Source organism: Anas platyrhynchos, chromosome 1 (genome assembly GCF_047663525.1).
Source record: "Anas platyrhynchos isolate ZD024472 breed Pekin duck chromosome 1, IASCAAS_PekinDuck_T2T, whole genome shotgun sequence".
Classification (NCBI taxonomy): domain Eukaryota; kingdom Metazoa; phylum Chordata; class Aves; order Anseriformes; family Anatidae; genus Anas; species Anas platyrhynchos.
This window is the reverse complement of record NC_092587.1, coordinates 19,495,452-19,510,320: the sequence shown is the minus strand read 5'-3', so window position 1 is coordinate 19,510,320 and position 14,869 is coordinate 19,495,452. Positions and strand designations below refer to the sequence as shown.

The 14,869-nt window shown below is 38.5% G+C and overlaps 1 long non-coding RNA gene across 3 annotated transcripts in view; it reads left to right on the top strand.

Moving 5' to 3' along the window:
• The first annotated feature begins 12,894 nt into the window (after positions 1 to 12,894).
• LOC140001398 (uncharacterized) overlaps positions 12,895 to 14,869 on the top strand; it is a 56,971-nt gene continuing 54,996 nt past the window's right edge. Inside the window, exon 1 of one of the 3 annotated variants that reach the window (XR_011806617.1) lies at positions 12,895 to 13,417. This is a non-coding gene — a long non-coding RNA (uncharacterized lncRNA). The remainder of the gene's footprint in view (positions 13,418 to 14,869) is intronic. The other 2 variants (XR_011806616.1, XR_011806615.1) reach the window with 2 other exon arrangements.

Here is a 14,869-nt window from a genome sequence, read left to right as displayed (position 1 = left end):
ATGTTATATTTAGTGGAAAGAAGCATTTTGATACAACAGTGATTGGGGCTGGAGCAGATTAAATGCTTGTGTCTTTATTGTCAGAAGTCACTTCCAGGACTTCAGGTTCTGTCACCTGATCTATCTAGGGACATTATAGATTACATGCACTCTACAGCTGCCATATTCTGTTATTCTATATAAGTACAACTTGCCTTTTTATGATGTTTGGTGTCACATTTATGTTTTCATCAAAACTATGATCTAACCTAAAGATGATAATATAAACATGTCAAAATATATCACATGAAAAGATGTATGGTTGTTATTGTTGTGACTGAAAATATCTGGTTCTGCTCACATATTTCATGTGAGAAATTTGATAATAATGAAAAGTTGTAAAGTTATAGAATTAGAACAAAAGGTGAAATAATAAAAATGACAAGCTTACCACAACAACAGACACTGAAATGGATGTTGGTTTTCTGTTATCTCTGCTTATGTCATATATGTTACTCTGTGGTTACACGCTCAGCAACTGCTGAGTGGAGGTCTGTGATTTTTGTTCTTCTGAAATGTGATTATTTTAGCATGGGAGTGCCTTTTGGTACCCAAATCCATTAGAATTTGGTGGAAGGAACCTGGTCTGTTTGTCCTTCTTGCTCTAAAGGACTGAAACATTCCACCCTGCTCTTTGCTCTAAGGGGTGTTATGTCTGCATCCTCATAGATCTGAGGTGTTTAGATATGCACTAATATTCATTGAGGCATGATGGTGTACATTTCCAAATACAACCAACTACAATGATCTTACATCTCCCTGTTCAAGATATTCATGATGATTATTATTATTATTTTTTTTTTTCAAAAGACAAGCAACATTTGTGTTCATTTCATGTAGACTGGACAAAGTTAAGAGTTTCTGAAAATCATATATGAACAATTTCAACTTGGAAAGTGAAAATCAGTGTTCACTGTTAAAAATTCATCTGGTTATTTTGTACACAAATGGTTGAATATTTGCATTTTTTCAATTTATTTTTCAACTTCTAGGATACAACCTGTCTGTGTTAACTTAGAAGCTCCTCTGTGTATTATTACAGCAAATAGATAACATAGTAAATACATGGAGAGACAAAGTTAACTCAAAATGAGTACTTATTGTATAAAATGCTATAGAGAGTTACATCGGAACTCACATACAATTAGCTGGCTGATATTATAATTTTAACCATATTTTAAATGACTGCAATATATTATAAAGTATTAAAGGAAAGTTTCAATTTAAGAAAATGAACCTGTAAAAGAAATGCAATTCGGGCTAATATTAATGGCTGATTATTACTGGCTAGTTACTATGTGATTAGATTTCAAACTTTTTAGTGTTTTACACAGCATCTCTGAAATAAAAAGCAAAATGCTTAAACAACAATAACAAAATGTATTTAATAATGTCCCAGTTTGATACTCTCTATATCCCCAACATATTGTTAATATTGATCAAGGGACTTTTTCATCACATGCTCATTGGGTTCTGAAATGAATTTGGCATTTTGAGGTCTCATAGTAAGCTGCATATTAACAGTACAAAGAAGGAGCTGCACATACGGCAGGGCCTTGGAAAACATAAAACAATGCTCTTAGCTTTTATCTTTGGATGAAACAGTCTCCTTGATAGCAGATGACAGAGCAGGGAGCAGGGCTCATCGTCCCCCATAATGAACTTGCATTCTCCAGATGTGCCCTGCTTTTGGGAGTATCTGATTGCCTGAGATTTCCTAGCCCAGCAATCAGGCTACAGGAGAACAGGCTGCTTACAAAGCAGGCAGTTTGAAAAAGTGTGGCAATGATAAAATTAAGTACATCACACATGCAATTCTGCATCATATATGTATACTGGACACACGCTGTCAAATCCAGATAATGGTGTTTCAGATTTTCCCTTATACCTGTCCCTGCTTGAACACTTATATTTATTTTTTTAAAAACAGCTTTTGAAAATGTCTTTAAATAGTATGTAAATATATTAAAATATTTTAGATGAAAATATAGAGTATATAAAACACTTAATGCCCACTAACCTCTTCAAAGAAACCCGTGTAATAGGAGAGCAGTTTTCCTGTATTAAAGTTGCTTTACAAGATAATGTCTGTTGGGAGAGCAAATTTCTTTACCAAGCCACTCTCTAAAAGATTTCATTTAACTTTTATGTCTGAATTTATAAACCATTAAATTAAATTGAAAATTCGTGCACATAAAACTGCTCCCTGTAACTGTAAAACATTGCAGCTATAAAATATTTATTATTAGATAATATTAATTTTTTGGTAAACTGCAGTTTCTCTGATTGTTTCAGGAGTACTTAACATCCTTACTTTGCTCTTAAAGATTCATTAAAGAGTCTTTAAAAAATAATTAAATTTTTTTTGAGTGCCATAAATGTGATAAAAAATGTCTTCATTGCTGATGTCTTGATGGCAAGCCTAGATTTTGAAATTTTCGTCTGCAGCCAGACTCCACAAGATGGCATTCTTGGACTGTGCATGCCTCCTCAAATTATCCTGCTAATAGCAGTCTTGCTGCAGTTTGCAACTTTGTGAACAGCTCTGAAGAGCAGTGTGCCATGCTCATGGCTGGGGGTGCACTCTAAATGCCTCCAAAACGAAGAGCAGTGCTTTCAGACGAGCTCTGGTACCCTCAAAATTGGTAGCTGAAGTGATGCAGGTTGCTCTAGCCAGTTTCTAGTGATATTCAGTAGATACTCTAATCCAAATGTGTTTTGCTGTTTAAGAGTACGGAGGTGTTAAGAGTATAGAGGCTGTTTAGTAGCATGGATACCTCTTAATGCCTTCTGCACATTTAATGCAAGCAAGAGCATCAAAGGTACCCCTATGCACCCAAATGCACTGTACATTTTTAGATGTAGATGTTACCCAGCCCTGTTCCTACCACAGTTTTAACCCCAACAATTGTGTTAAAAACTAGTAATCCTTTTAGCAAATCCTGAAATTGAAACTGAAATTGAAAGCACTGTGGATTTCTTTTTTTTTTTTTTTTTTTTTTTTTTGAGCGGCCATTCTCTCTCTCCAGGTGGCTCAGAAGGAGTCCATACAGAGAGTTTTTTTGCAGACTTTCACCATCCACTGGTCCAGCTGTCCAGCCATGCTTCTCACGGGACATAAGCAATGGGACAAGTCACTGCCCAGGGGTGGACAGCCCCTCCTGTTGTCTTGTGGAAATAGCCAGAGTAGACAGAAGTACCACTTCAGATATTTAGTAGGATTCACAGATGAGAAATTTGGGAATTTTTATACTGCAGACTGCTCCATCACTCAAATGGTTCCATACTAGGTGCAACTCTGCAGCATAAGCAGTTGCATGGTTACCCACAGTTGGATACATAACACTTCAAATGATGCAATGATACATCCTCATTTACTGGCTATAGAAAATAAATAAATATAAAATTTATTTACATTCATTCAAGGAACACAATGTACCTGCTCATTACTGTCCAGGGCATCTAAACTTGCACAGACTTGAGCTTGATATGTGGAAATGACAAAATTGTACCATGAAAGATAAAAAGGAAATTATCTTGGAGAAACCTAACAAGAACAAGATGATTAAGTCTCTCTTTTCTGGAACTGCATTTTCTTTATGTTCTGGAGTTGCTGAAGGTTTCTGAGGATTAAAATTAGGTGCTAGCACCTTTCTGGAGCATATGGAGATCATTGTGACTTCTTTCTTACCAGGGATAGTTAAAAGAACAAAGGTTGATGGGAACCAAAATGAAGAAACCCAGTTTGCTCTTCAATGTTGCTTGGAAAAGGGGACAAAAGTGAAGGTAGCCATGCAGAACTGTATTTGCTGAGGTCTTCCTCTGACCCTTTCTGCTCATCCTCCATGTGTCTGGGCAGCTGCAGTCTTAGATTATTCCAGAAAATAGTGGTGTAGGCAGCCTGGCAGGAGCTGATGCTATCATGCAGCTACAGGAAATTGCCATCAGCCTGACCCCCTCTGATGTGATTGCTTTGCAGGTTTCCTGATTTCTCTTCCTTTCAAGTTTTGATCTACATTAGCCTTATTCCAAGGTAAAAGACTGTATTTCCTAAATTGTAACAATTTTTGTTATTGCATTTCTAAATTCCATAAATACTTTTATTTCTCAAGCTTGCTTCAGTTACCGTCATATTTTTCTCTACTTTCCAGATTTGACATGGAAATTTTAAACAAAACAGGGATCTACTGCCAGTCTCCTTACCACTTTTGACCATAAATCAAAATATTGATATTTATAATTAATGCATATTTATGGGTATTCAGATAGTTTCTACCCTGTATGATTATGTTTATTGCAATTCCAATTGAAGTTAATTTTGGAGATATTACAGTTTTATGAGACATTACACGAAGTGTTTTAATAAATCTAACCCACTTCTGTTCATCACCTGCAATATTTTTTTCATAACGCATGTATAAGAAAAATCACGTTGCACATTTCAGCTACTATTTCTGGGAAAAAAAGGCGCTTACCAGAACGCAATATTGCTGAATTATAGAGTGTTTCACAGACAGAGCTGATTGTGAAATGAATTTAGAACATTCTACGATAATTCTCCCTTAGTATCTCGTGCTTATTAAAGAAAGGGCTGAGTCAGAAATCGTAGTGGGAAGGTTAGACCTGATCCTCAAAACTGTGCATAAAGCTTGTATAGAAGGTAATCTAAACACGAAGAAAACCTACCCATGTAATTTTTCATTTTATCATCTCTAATGCCAGCAAAATGACAACACACCCACATAACACTATAGAAAGGTGACAGAAAAATTAAAGGTCTCATCCAGTCTTGTTACATAAAGGGGAGTCTTTCAGTTGTTTTTAATAAGAGAGGGATCAGGTCTTGAGAATGTAAATAGTCAACTGTTATTTGTGTTAATTGCTTTTATTCTTAAAATGTCCCAGCAGGAGCTCTTCTTCAGTCCAAACTGCCTGAGGAAACATTATAATGTGTGTGCATGAGGGGAGCTTATTCTCTTCTTTAACCGTTTACTTATGATAACCTTGTGTTCATCTGCTAGTCTATTTTTTGTATGTGAAGCTGTATTATTTGCAGAGTAATTAAATTGAGAATGTTTCTCTGCAGTAAACACATGCATTATCAATATTGTCTTTTTATTTATTGTAAACACTAAGAAGCAAAAGATAAACTATCCTTGAAATAAAAACAAATTAAAAGAGAAATCTCTTCAGAGGTCATGAATTTTCTAATTGACTATTCAGATTCACAGGTTATCAAAAAAAGGCTATTACTGAAAGTAATATAAATGTAAAAAAAAGCTTTCAAAAATATTTACAGTATAAAAAAATCATCACACAGCAAACAGTGATTGGAGTCCTTATTAGTTTGATGTACTCCTCTTAAAAATCTTAAGTTTTTAAGTCTTAAGTAGTAGACAAATATGCTACTACTGAAAGTATTATAAATGTTAAAAGAAATAAAAAGCCTTTCTAAAATTAATTAGAGTAAAAAAAAAACAACAACACACATTGTATTCCAAACTGAGATTTGTACAAGATCAACACGGAAAGCATTTGTTCTTTTGAACCCAAACTATAATAACATTTTGTTTTACTCTGATGGAAGCAGAGCTGGGTCAGCTGGATGTTCATACCCCACTGCTGCTCCAAAGCATCTCAGGGCAATTCTCTCCCATGAGGCATCAGTTCCCACTGTTAAAGTGTGGGAGGTTTCACTAGGCAAGGAGGAAGGAGGGAAAAAAAGACATTGTCATCATTTTTTTTTTTTCTTTCAAAGCTTACTGACTTTGTCTTCACAAAGTAAAACAAAAAATGGTGATAAGTGATGATGATTCTCATGGGCTGTATCTGAAAGCCTCCCTGTTGCATGGCTCGTTTGTGTTTGCTGGGCGGTGTTGCAGACTTGCTGAAATAGTTTGCCTGGAAAGGGGGGGCATGCTGCATACATGCCCCAGTGCAGCTTCCCAATAGGGCTGGTGCCAAGCCTTGGGGGGAACCTGCATTTGTGCCATCCTGTAAGGGACTTTCCCCGGGGAGCCTTCAGCTCCCAGGGTGGCAGCCACAGCAGCACACGGACCCTGTGGGGCTGCGGTGCTTCTGGTATACAAACCTTTCCTGCAATTTACCTCATCTCACAGAGCTGAACTCCCCACACAGGAGGAGTTGTTACCTTAATTGAGTGTTTATTTATTTATTTATTTATTTATTTATTTTCTTCTGATAAGCTGTAGACATTGGAGAGTATAAACTCTTGTATCATCTGGTGTGTTCACAGTATGCAAATGGTGGAGCAGCTCCCAGGCCGTGGGCTCCTGGCACACCAGAGATCCTGTGATGGCAGGTGTTAGCTCATGCCAATGTATGAGTTTGCCCCAGAGGCTGGGTGCTCCTCTGCTTTGTGAAGTGACCACGGTTGGTCAGTCATGCAGCCCCCTCCTGTCCTGTCTGTCAGAGTTTTATCGACCTCCTGTCACTGCTATTCCTTCAAAACAAGGCTCAGGCTCATTAGTGGGGCAGCTTGCTCAGCTCCTGCCCCAGACATGGATGCTTGTGGAGGAAATTGTGAGTTATCAAGATGGTAGGTCTCATTCCTTGTTAAAAATAGAAGTCATTAATATGTTTTGCAATTATTCCAAATAAAACTTTTTTTTTTTTTAATTATTATTTTTATTATTTTCTACCCAGTCAGGAATCCTTCTTGCCTACTGTCAGTATCATGCTTAGTTAAATAATCTGGGAGAATTTGTCACATTATTTACACTGGAATAAATTATGTTACTTTCATACCAATTTGCCTTATCAACTGTTGCTCTGATGTTGCACCAAGTTGCATACCCTGGAGAACTGCATACAGGTTTGGAGCTAGGATCTCTGGCTTTCCAAAGCAGAGCCTGTCACTAAGATCACCCTGAAAGGGTAAGGATTGATTGGTTTTCTCTGAGGCGTCAGCTCATTACATGATGTTACAGTCTAATAGCTAGATGAAAACAGTCTGAGTTTTAACCCGGGGCTTTTGGGACCCTCAGTGCTCCCCGCTGCCTCTGGACCCTAACACTTGGCTCACTTTAAAAAGCTGCTCACCCTGTTTCATCCAAAGCACTACTTCAGCTTCTTCATTTGTGAAATGGGACTAACAGCTTCACTGTCAGACTCAAAAGCTGGAATGACGAATAGTGATATTACCAGTTTGTTTTCAATATTCTGAGGTTTATTTATTTATTTATTTATTTATTTATTTTTTTAATTTGCTGTTTTGACTTTTCATGCCATTAAAATATTAGAGAGTTTTTTTTTTTTTTTTTTTTTTTTTTTTTTGTGTGTGTGTGTGTGTGTGTGTTTTCTGCTGTAGTTGTAAAGGCTAAAACCTTCTTTAAAAATAAGAAATTGAGACTGGATATATTTGCAATACTGTATTAGTAGGGTGCTGAAAAAAATCCAGGAATTGTAAGAAGAAAGCCTGAAAAGATACCTGAGAAAGAGCCTGCACAAATAAAACTAATTATTATTTATACAGACATTAACAAGGTGCCAGTCGTGATAGTTTTATTTTAGCTCCTAAATGTTCTAAAGGACACCATTTACTTAGAATATATACATGCTTACTTTAGTGTTTTTAATATTTCAGGCAGCCTATTATAAACTGAAAAATAATATTCTCCTGAGGAGTGAAGAGCCTGTTGTTGCAAAAGATATTCAACTGGTTTCAGTAACATAATTCTGTTGGCGTACACAGACTCTTTAAATTGATTCTGGCTTGGGATCTGGCCCCAAATGAAAAGGATTCATCCCAAATTAATCTACTCCTTCGGATATTCTATTTCTGGGATCTTTGCTTTCCCCAGCGAAGGTCAAGGCAGTAGGAGGTAAAACATTGACATGATTAATATTCTCCATATCTGTCTGGAGCTGAATGCCTGGTGCAGTAAGCCAGCTGACCAGAGGGCATTGTTAAAGAAGGTGATGCGTTCGTATAGCTAAAAACACAAAGACACGCATGAGCAAACTTTTTAGCTGTAAGGATAAGGTTCAGATCTCAGTCTGGCATATCAAATTGTTATAGTTGCACCTTATTCAAAGACAGATGGAAATTGGCTTGAAGTAGTCTTTTTGATCACAAGAAAATCTACCTTGTTTAAACGCTAAAAGAAAATGAAAAATACTTTTTTTTTTTAATTATTATTTATTTAGCATTTAGAATTTGTATTATTATTTTTTTTGTCTGTACAATATCTTTAGAATGGAAACATTTCCAGCATTGTGGGTACTACCACTGGTATTTCCACAAGAATGCTGCAAAATTATGTTCAGAAGCTAAATTTGTATGGCTTACAGGGAGGAAAAAAAAAGTAAAGTAAAATAAAGCAAAGAAAGAGGAAAGAAGAGGAAAAGAGGGGAGGCAAGGTGAGGCAAGGGAAGACAAGGCAAGGCAAGGAAAGAGAAAGGCTGCAAAGGACAATGAATAATTTTACACTGCATTTCTGTGATTCAATAGCAAAGGAAATATTCTGCAGTGACTTTGGAAATGCCAAGACACCACTCTGTCGAGAAAGTCTCAATCTGTTTCTTTCCTGATGAAGGCTGCCTTTATTTCAGCCCAAGTGCACACTGAGTACTCCAACAACTGAAAAACTAATGATGTGTTGAGAAGCAGAAGTCATATCCCTTAGATGCTTCAGAGGAGCTTATTTTTTTCAATGAAAAAAAAAAAAAAGATGAGTAAAAAAAGAATCGTCCTAAATTTTTCATTTCATGAAGAAAATATTAAATATTTTAAATAGATTTTAAAATACTAAAAACAGTTACAAAATCTGAAGATAAACTTAGTCAATATTAACTTTACAGTTTTATTTTTCCCTTATTCCTACTTCATAGGCTAATTTTCTTTCATCTTGATCAATATGTCAGAATTTCTGCAGAATGGAGAGTTTTTCATGTCAGTGACAATCATTTTGCATTTAAAAATGTCTAGCAAAGAGAAAATTGACCTAGGAAGTCTGGAGAATAGGTGAATTGTAGCGTTCTTTCTGCCACCTTCTCTTCTTCCTTGTCTGACTGGGGAAGGTTTAAGTCTGCTACACAGAATGAAGCATTTTTGTAGGAAAGAATATTTACTAACAAGTAATATTTTTACAGTTAAAGCCACTGCTGCTAAGGTCAGTGCATAAAACATTAATAGTAGTTTGATTTGTTCTTTTCCTGGAATCTCAAAGCAGAAATCATTATATTTTGAGAACAGGAATAGAGATACTCTCTGGTGGAAGACAGTGCTTTTGCAGACTGAAGGTTGGTGATAGGAGGCTGTTATAGGCTTCTGAAAGAATAATGACTTGTGGCACCACTAGATTGATACAGGTTAGGACCAGGGCTTGTGGCACTCTATCACTGACAAACCTATGCCTCAAATGCCATCAGTGACAACCCTCACTCCTCCATACCTCCTGCATTACTAGAACGAAAAGATAAAAGAAAAAACTTAGCCTGAACCTATTTAAGTTATAAAGAAAGACAGAAATTTTATTAGCTCTATGAAAGCACAAGGTAGCAGATGATGGGAAACCAAGAAGGACTTAAATTGCCAACAAACACCAGTCATGGCTACAGAGAGTAAAAGGTCTTTAACTAAATATGTAAATAAAGTATGTACCAAGAATGTTGGTATGACAGCCTATTTCTACAGATATCACTTGCTTGTGTTTTCCTTCTAGAGGAGTTTACTCCATTTTGAGTGCACTTTAAAGCAAAAATTATGAACAGGGATAATGTTGAATATGCATCACTGAAATGCAGTAAATGGCCATTTAGAAGTTGACTGAAGCTATAAGAAAATAAGAAGTTGACTGAAGGTATAAGAAAATAACTTTGTTATTATTATTTTTTAAATGTTTGGGCATATGTTAATGACTGGTGAGTCATATGGGTCATTTTGAAATGTAAAGCACCAAAGGTGACTTAAGGAAATACTTAGTGTAGTAATTGTATATCCTTTTTATAATGATGCTGTTAACCTGAGACTTCAGCCCCAAAGCTTACCAAAACTATTTATATGTTTACTTATCCCAAGGTACTAGCTGTGAAAAACCTTGAAAAAGCACCATCATTAGCACCCAATTAAAGAGAAAACTTATGCTAATAAAGCCAGGAGTTGCTTTTTAAGGCTAGGAAAAGGAAAAATATTTAATGACTGTATTTCTGGAAACCTTTTGATGTTCATGATAATTAGTTCAGTCCAGCTACTAAATTAAGGGCAATTTAAGTATTATACAGACATTTGAAGCTTGTTAAATTCAAAGAAGACCTTTTGCAATCCTCTGGCAGTGAATGGCATTTTATCCAATACTCAGTTTTGTCAAAGACAAAACAGTGTCCTGCCAGTGGGCAGGTTGGGGGTGCACCCAAACTGGCCAAAGAGATCTTTTTTTTTTTTTTTTTTTTTTTTCCCACAGCAGTGGGAAATCTACTCAGGGATTATTGTTGTTATTGTTATTGCTGTTTTGTTTGTTTGGTCGGTTGGTTTTGACACTTTTTGTAACTCTTAGATGAAGTAAACATAAACTGAAATATTTGAAATGGAAGTTACATAACTTTGGTTTTGACACTTTTTGTAACTCTTAGATGAAGTAAACATAAACTGAAATATTTGAAATGGAAGTTACATAACTTTAGAAAGTTATAGTTCTTACATTCAAGACCACAGTTATCATCAGTGCAGTCCACTGAAGAATATATAATACATCATGCTTGAATATATTCAGTCTCAGGGAGTTTATGACTTATTTCAACCAAGAAAAGAAATTTCTGAACCATTTTAGTACTGTGAAAATGTCTGTCTGTGCTAAGTGACTCCATGTGCCTGACACCAGATTGAGAGGGCAAGGAAATATACATTTCTGAATAGTCCAGATTAGCTTTTGATTTTTTTTCAGAGCAGTTCAAAGGGACAAAATGCTCTATTATGTAGGTAGCTAAGAGTTTGCTATCACAGACATGATCTGGTGGAATACAAAGAAACTATATCAAGAGGTACAGTGCTTTTCAGTCCTTGGATATACAATAATACATCCCTACAATACAAAGGATCGTCTGGTACAACCTGGGACAAATTAGGAGTACTATTGCTTTAAGTTGTATGAATTTCTCCATGTCCCAAAGGCAGCCAGGCTTGCAGAGGTTTAAAGCCATCCTGGTCCCATCCTCTTCAATGTACCCTGAAGACCAGGAATAACTTTGATAAAATGATGATTGATTAGTGGCTCATGTGTTGTACACCTAATTCACCTTTCTACTTGATATACTGTCCTGGTTTTGGCTGGGATAGAGTTAATTTTCTCCCTTGTGGCAGGTATGGTATTGTGTTTTGGATTTAGGATGAGAATGAGAATGATAACACACCAATGTTTTAGTTGTTGCAGAGCAGTGCTTTCACTAAGCCAAGGACTTTCAGCTTCTCATGGTGTCCTGCCAGTGGGCAGGCGGGGAGTGCACAAAGATCTGGGAAGGAAGAAAACCAGGACAGCTGACCCAAACTGGCCAAAGAGATATTCCATACCATATGGCATAATGCTGAACAGTTAATATGGGGTGGCTGGCTGGGGCGGGCATCGGTCAGCAGGTGGTGAGCAATTGCATTGTGCATCATTTGCTTTGTACATTTGTACATTCTATTATTATTATTGTTATCATTATTATTATTTATCATCATCATCATAAATTATTATTTATCATCATCATCACCATCATAATCATAATTATTATTTCCCTTCCTTTTCTGTCCCATTAAACTGTTTCTATCTCAACCCACAAGGTTTCACCTTTTTTCCTCCCAATTCTCTCCTCCATCCCACTGTGGGGTGCTGGGGGTGAGTGAATGGCTGTGTGATGCTTAGCTGACTGTTAGGTTAAACCACAATATACACCAAGGAACAATAGATGTAAAGATATATCAGGAGATTTATTTTTGTATAAAAAGCCGAATTTTGTTATAAGTGAGTATTATCTTTCTTGGGCGGGTAAATGGGCGGGTAAGTGGGCATTTCAGTTGCCTCTCTTGCCCTACATTAATTCCCAACACCTTTAGTGGGTGTTTTGCATTTTTGTCTTACTTTTCTTCTGTTCATCTCCTCTTTTCTCTATTCTTCAATGTAGTTTTATATATATATATATATATTTAATCTTTTTCATCTTTGACTATTCTTCACAGGAGCACCTGAAGCAAATAATTTGCTCAAGTGAGAGCTGTTGAAGGGTGCATTGATATGCATGGACCCATTGCAGATACTTCACCTTACAGATCATATCCCTTAGGTGTCTATATAATACGGTCCCTAAAACACTGTTATAACCATATAAAGCTATATAGACTATATTAAAATGTAAAATGATGTAAGTGTAAGGATTTTGATATTACAGTAGGGAAAGCTGTAAGAATTGCAGTTGTGCGTTTGTCAGAATATGCCACAGTATATTTTTGATCTAATAAATAGGACTGAGCTAAAACATCCTACTGACCTTGTCGTGAGCTAACAAATCAAAGGAATTGAAATGCAAAAAATGCAGTATTTCAAGTAATAAGCATGTATCTCTGTGGTCATGGACAAAAAGACAAAAACATAGAAAGATGCTTAAATAAATGGCAAGCAAATTCTGCTCAGCTGTGTTTGTGCATAACCCTCAACTAATGCTGCTTCTATTCATGGTTCACAGCCTTAGCCAATGTAAATCACATAAAACTGACAGACCCTGTGGAAATTTCTGGCTGACAACAAGCTATAATCACCTATTGAGGTTGTTCTGTCACACTTTGGGGGTGTTAAGATCTGGGGTGACACATTTAACATCTCTTTGTGTTCAAATCTGGGAACAAACAAACAGTGTGTCTCCACCACAGGGCTAATGTAAAATAAAAATAAAAATAAAAATAAAAATGTGTTGTGTGCCTGTGCCCATGTGCTTGCAGCAGGGCTGCAGGGCTGAGGACTCCCCTGTAAGGAGAGGCTGGGGCTGCCCAGTACTGGACACAGCTGGTTCCAGTTGCCTCAAATGGCCCCAGTGCAGGGCACAGCTGAGCCCAGCAGCCAAATAAAAAAAAAAAAAAAAAAAAAAAAAAAAGTGTTTGAGAAAGAGTAAAACATGGCATGTAGGTGTTGACAAATGAAAAGTGAGGGAAAGGGCCCTGTGGCCACCAAGATCATAGAAGGAGGGGGAGGTAGTACTGCAGGGACCGGAGTAGAGACCCCCCTGCAGGCCACGGAGAATACCCACACTGTGGCTTGTGGAGGACCCTGTGGTGGAGCAGGAAGGTATTTCCTGAGGAAAGCATGACCCATGGACAGCCCATACTGTGGCAGGTTTATCCTGAAGGACTGCAGCCCATGGGAAGCATACTGGAGGAGGGGAAAAGGTGAGGAGGTGTAGTGGGTTTACGTGGCAAGGTTTTGGTAGCAGGGGGCCATAGGGGTGGTTACTATGAGAAGGATCTAGAAGCTGCGCCATGTTTGTTAAGGGCCCCACTGCTGACCAGAGCCGAGCCAATAAGCGATGTTGTTTTACACCTCTGTGAGAGCATATTTAAGACAGGGAAAAAAAAAACGCTGTGCCACACAGCAGCTGGGACAGTGAGAGGAGTGAGGAACAGCCTTGCAGGCACCAAGGTCAGTGCAGAAGGAGGGGGAGAGGTGCTCCAGGCACTGGAGCAGAAGTCCCCTGCGGCCTGTGATGAGGACCATGGTGAAGCAGGATGTCCCCCTGCAGCCCATGGAGTACCATGGCGGAGCAGGGTTCCACGCTGCAGCCTGTGGAGGAGACCACGGTGGAGCAGGTGGCCCTGCACCGACGGAGGCTGCTGCCTGTGGAAGACCCCTGCCAGAGCAGATTCTGGGCTGGAGCTGTAGCCCGTGGAGAGGAGACCACGCAGGAGCAGGTGACCTGGCAGGAGCTGCTGCCCATGGGGGAGCCAGGTTGGAGCTGTTTGCTCCTGAGGGATGGGCCCCATGGTACGGACCCATATCTGGAGCAGCTCTGGAAGAGCTGCTGCCTGTGGGAAGCCCACGCTGGATCAGTTCATCAAGGACTGTGTCCCGTGGGTGGGACCCCACAGCACAGGGGACAAGAGTGACTGAGAAGGAGCAGCAGAGAAGAAGCGCTGTAGACTGACCATAACACCCATTCCCCCGTTCCCCTGCGCCGCTCGGGGGGAGGAGGTGGAAGAGGGTGGATGGGGGGGGAAGGTGCTTTTGGTTTCTTTCCTTTGTTTCTCACTTCTCTAGCTTGTTAGTGATAAGCAATAAATCTTACTATCTCCCTATGCTGAGTCTGTTTTGCCCATTACAATAATTACTGCATGATTTTCTCATCCTTATCTCAACCTTTGAGCCCTTTTCACATATTTTCTCCCCATTCCTCTTTGAGGAGGGGAGTGAGAGAGCGGCTGTGGTGGAGCTCAGCTGCCCACTCGAGGGGAACCATGACAGGAGGATGGGGCAGCAGAGAGGACGTGTTATGGATTGACCACAGCCTCCTGCATGGCCTGGGGAGGAGGAGGTGAGGGAGCTGGGAATGAGGAAGTGAAAGGGATGGGACGAGGGGAAGGGCTTGTGGTGATTTGTCTGTTTTTCACTACTCAAATTTATTTTAATTAGTAGTCAATCAAAATAATTTCTCCTAGGTCAAGTTTGTTTTGCCCATGATGGTAACTGAGCAAGTGATCTCCCTGTCTTTTTCTTGGCCCATGAGTTTTTTCATTTTATTTTCACCGCTTGGTCCCGTTGAGGAGAGGATGTGTGAGAGCAGCTGGGTGGGTGTCTGGCAGCTAGCCATGGCCAACCCGCTAAGAAATTGAAGAGAGGTAACTATG